The following is a 5,808-nucleotide window of genomic DNA, read 5'->3' on the forward strand; positions in this document are numbered from 1 at the left end:
ATTACAAAATCATAAAACAAAATATTAAAACTTTATAAATTTAAAGTTTTTCTAAAGATTTGATGAATATATGCAATGTGTAAAATAAAAATAAAAAATTATATTTTGCAAGAGAAGAATTTATTAAATTAGATAAAAATATCTTTTCTTTCATCTAATACTTCTCCAAGATTAAATATTTTATAAATTGGTGCAAGAACAACAATATATGTAATACATATACATAACATACATATGTCTGTATATTTAGTTTTCTAATATTATGTGAAATATAAATACTGTGCTTTCTTATAAAAATAAAAAATATTAATACAATCAAATTAACTTAATTTAATAGTTAATTTAATGTATTTGAATTATTATATATATATATGCATATAAATGTGTTGTTGTATATGAATATAAATAAATAATTTTAATAGAGCGCCAATTTTAACATAATGTTTTGTAGTTTATTCATCGAATTGATTGCCAAATTAATTTTATAACAAACAAAATAAAATAATGTGACTTGAGATCCTAAAAATATTTGTCACGTAACAGGAATTTTTTAAAATTATTATAATGTTTATATTAAAATTTTCTTAAAAAAAAAAAAGAACAGATATTTGATATTTATTATTAATGTATACTTTTAAAAGATATTGGTAGAAATAATTTTTAAAATATTATATCGACAACATAATAAAGAAACACATACCTTGAAAAACAAACTTATAAGGGTTATATCACGCGATAAAATTTACACAATATATTAATAAAATACCTTAATTAATTGTTACTGAAATTTATTGTAACTTTTTAGATTGCACGTCATTATTTTTTAATTTCTTATTTGATACGAGATTAAAAAAGATACCATTAAAGAAATTTTCAGATACCGATGGAAATTAAATTAAACAAATTACAGAAAAAAATTTTAATATATAATATATACCATAGATCTATTTTGTTATAGAGATAAAAGAAAAAACTTTTGTTCAAGCCTATATAACATTCATGCTACTTTAAGTTTGCATAACTTTTAAAATTTATTACTTGCTTCTTCAGCAACTCACATTAGTGAGTACGGGAAATGGTTTTGAAATACTGCCGAGTAATTCCAGTGTCTAGATTTCAGTGGCAGATTTAATCAGATACATTTATTCATGAATCCAGCTCATTAGATAAGTTGACAATATAAATAAAAAAATACGCATTTATATTCCAAAAAATTAATGGCGATATAAAAACGAAAATAGGAGAAACGAGTTACAAACGAATAATAACAAGCACATATTATAGCTGTCGATGTCGTAATGCATTTTGATACGAGAAATATTAAATGATATTAAATGTCAACACAGCTAATGGCAGTGTCAATCTGTTTCATGCCAAAGATTTGAATAATTTCCCATAAATTATTTCATACTTTTGTTATGGTTTTTCATAGTATAAACACGAAAAAACAGTAACAAAACAATGATATACCTATGATATCCACAATTAACAATATAGAGTACAACTAGGGAGTAATTTAGACAAGTTAATGAAAATTTTGAAATTGTGAAAAAGATTGAAGTCGCAGAGTATATTCAATCAAGCACACATAACATATACTATTGCACGAATAGTGTATGATCTGTATATTTGCCTGAATATTGCACTGTGAAATTTCAATATTTATATAATTTTAAAATTTCTATTACCCTATCTAAATTATTACGCTATAAACTAAATGTCACGTACGTGTAATTGTAATTACAATATTAAGTATTAAAATCCATGTTATAGTACTATTAATTGGTATACTCGTATACTGCCATCATGGCACGCGTGTACAAATTGATTAATAAGTATAATTTTCTGGCGCGTTGTGGCAAAAAGAAATAGGAGTTACGTTGGACTAAATAATAAATTTTAAAATGAGCGTACATTTATTCAAGCTTTTTGGAAGGATTCTTCTTAATTATATATTTACATATTCCTTTTCGAACTTCCTTTCTGTAGCATTTCATCCGTATCTTTTAATTTCTACCGCTTCGGTAATCTTCTTTGATTTTTTGCTAATCATTTAATGAACATTGCACATTTTTAGGGATTCTGCTTGGGTTTAAATCAAATTTTAGTTACATACGGTATAGTTATATACGGTCTGATATGTGAGATCTCTGTTGTGTAGTGGCTCCTCCGTCTCGGCTTTCTCAATATCTTACTCCTTTCGTAAATTTTCTTTAATTTTTCGTGTGTCATTTAACATTTTTGTTACAGCTTCCTCATGGCACGTGCAATAAACGGTGTGTTTCTTCAGAAACATTTCCGGATTTTACTCGAAATTTGTATAAATTCGGAATACGGTCCGGATAGTAAGATCGTTGCAATACGTGCCCAATTCTTGCCACATTTACTGGTCTGTCGAGCTCGTCTCGTAAGACTAGCGTCTAGGAAGCCGATAAGCCGAATTAACCACAATTAATGCACGAGGGATGCGGGCAATAGCGCCCCAGAAAGTGGATTGCCTCGCGTCGCGTCTATCAGCCATGTGATTTATGCACTTGTTGTGACACAGACTATTGTGGATTCACAGTATTGTGGTTATGAAAGCCTCGTCGACGTTAGACGCGCGTTAAACGTGATACGAGAAGCCGGTCGTATTCGCAACGATCTCACTGTCGGTCCCATATTCGCCGCGTAGCAAATCACAACTTCGCTCAATCCGCATCGTTTCTTGCATGTGCCATGGAGATGCAGCAACCGAGATATGAAACGATTCTCGAAACATTAAGAAGATTTTTGTGAAGAGAGATTGAGATGTGTGATGCGTGGACTTTATTGTAGAAAAAACAAATTAAAGGGAAAGAATATAGAAGAAATATTAATGGTAGAGTCCTGACACGTTGGGAAAAAAGAGAAGGGATTACGTTGAAATATGTATAAATAATAAATATTAACGGACTTGCATTTCGACCAATTTTAAAGGACTGTTTTTAAATTATCCTTCGTTCTTGTATTAACCTCCCTTCTGTAATAGCTCTTCCATCTGGGCTCTCTCAATATCTTATTCCTTTTGTAAATTTTCTTTAATTTTTCTTGTGTTATTTAACATTTCTGTTACAGCTTTCTCATGGCACGTGCAATAAACGGTGCGTTTCTTCAGAAACATTTCCGGGTCTTACTCGAAATTTATATAAATTCGGGATACGGTCCGGGTAGTAAGATCGTTGCAATACGTGCCCAATTCTTGCCACATTTACCGGTCTGTCGAGCTCGTCTCGTAAGACTAGCGTCTAGGAAGCCGATAAGCCGAATTAACCACGATTTATGCACGAGGGATGCGGGCAATACCGCCCCAGAAAGTGGGTTGCCTCGCGTCGCGTCTATCAGCCATGTGATTTATGCACTTGTTGTGACACTATTGTGGATTCACAGTATTGTGGTTATGAAGGCCTCGTCGACCTTAGACGCGTGTTAAATGTGATACGAGAAGCCGGTCGTATTCGCAACGATCTCACTGTCGGTCCCGTATCCGCCGCGTAGCAAATCACAATTTCGCTCAATCCGCATCGTTTCTTGCATGTGCCATGGAGATACAGCAACCGAGATATGAAACGATTCTCGAAACATTAAGAAGATTTTTGTGAAGAGAGATTGAGATGTGTGATGCGTGGACTTTATTGTAGAAAAAACAAAAGGGAAAGAATATAGAAGAAATATCAGGGGTAGAGGTTTGACGCGTTAGGAAAAAGGAGGAAGAATAACGTTGAAATATATATAAATGATAAATATTAGCGGACTTGCATTTCGACCAATTTTAAAGAATTATTTTTAATGTATTCTTCGTTTCTTTATTAACCCCCCTTCTATAATAGCTCTTCCATCTCGGCTCTCTCAATATCTTATTCCGTTAAATTTTCTTCAATTTTTTGTGTGACATTTAATATTTTTCTCTTGCGTTTGCCATGGAGAAGCTTCATTCAAGATATGAAATCATTTTCGAAAAATTAATAGGAATTATTTGAAGAGAGATTGAGGTATGCGATACATGATAATATTTGTTGTAGAATGAAAATCGATGGAAATGATTGTAGAAGCGATGTCATGAGTAAATTCTTGTCGAGTTATGGCAGAAGAGAAGATATAAATAATGAATATTAACGGGCGTGTATTTTATTTCGTTTTCAAAGTTCTTTTTTTAATTTATCTTTCACACGTTAGTTTATTAATCTTCCTTCTATAACTCCTCCGTTTTATCTTTCTTAATCTCTATGAATTATATGTTGAAATTTATTTTTTTAATGTTTACATCGAACATTTTTTATCTTCTAACGCTTTGATAATTATTTCTAAAGAGATTTCGAACCGAATCGGTTATGAAGTTATTTTTTTAAATATTTGCATCATTCTTTCAATAGTTTTATTGACGTCTTTTTTTAGTTTTGTTTAATTTCTTAACGTATAATAACGTATTAATATAACGTATGTAAATGCCAACCACACAATAATTGGATATTAGTATATGTTTGTTTTAATATTTTTTATCAGTATAAAATTGTATGCTCGATTGTGACTCATTTCATCTTATCGTATGTATGCATACGCATTCACACGCACACATTATACATGTATATGTTTATATTTTGTTGTATTTTGGTATATATTGTATATCGTATCTATCTTATTCTAATAGGCTGGAAATGTGAATAACATCTTTATCTTTTATTCAACATTTTTCTCTTATTCGTAAATATGATTTTACTTGTATAAATTATTTTACAATTTTATATCAAATGTTACATATTATAAGTAATCTCGATATGAAATAAGAAACTGAAAACATATATATACGCCTATATATTGTTCTTTTTATATTAATTACATACGTATTTTATTCGTAGCAACACGATAATTAATTAATTAAATAATTATAATTGCAGTATTTAATGTTTTATGTTTAGTTGCTTTGGATCTCGTGTCATGTATTTTGTTTTGTGTGTTTTGCTTGATAGTGCTGTAGGGTGTGTACAATATTAGTGTGTACACATGTGGAGTAAGCTTGTTGTATGAAGTAAGAGTTAGAAATTGACCAAGTTGATCTACACACAGATTCTTTTTATGGTCGATCATTTTTCTCACATTCGCATGTCATATGAATATGTATCTTTACATCCTCTCTGTTTTTGCATCGTCAAATTTTTTTATTACTTTTTTATTTACTTAATTTTTCATTGTTATAGTTTATTAACATTAAAAATTTCTATTTTTTGTGAAATATATAGAGTAATGTTATCTTTTTATTAGAACGACAATCAATATCTATCAATAATACGATAAGTAAATTCTTTTTAAACTTTAATAATATTCTGAGTTAAGATAATGTGTGTAGAGAAACATTTGATCGAAATTGTAACGCGAATGTAATGGAATTTGTGAATATCTTCAGTTATGTACAATTTTTACGGTTATTATTGATATTCTCTTTTAAATAATTTTTCATCTTAAATTTTATTTGATACGATTGCCTCGCGTATGTACATATGAATCAAACGCAACATTGTCTGTCAGCGATAATGAACCGACAGCTAGTAGTTTTCTCTTTCTTATTGATTTTTTTGTTGAAATAATCATCTGGCAGTATAGCCAGATGTGAAGAAAGGTAAGTCAAATCTGGCTTAAAGAAAAAAGAAGGTATATGATGGAAAGAATAAGGTAAGTGACCAATTTTGACCACATAAGGTATATATAAGGCAATGTTCAATTTGTTTATTTGCCTAATTTTCTTTGTATTTTCTTCTATTTTCTCGTATATGTACGAGATTAGAAAGATCCATT

This window comes from Trachymyrmex septentrionalis, unplaced genomic scaffold (assembly GCF_001594115.1).
Source record: "Trachymyrmex septentrionalis isolate Tsep2-gDNA-1 unplaced genomic scaffold, Tsep1.0 scaffold17, whole genome shotgun sequence".
Classification (NCBI taxonomy): Eukaryota; Metazoa; Arthropoda; class Insecta; order Hymenoptera; family Formicidae; genus Trachymyrmex; species Trachymyrmex septentrionalis.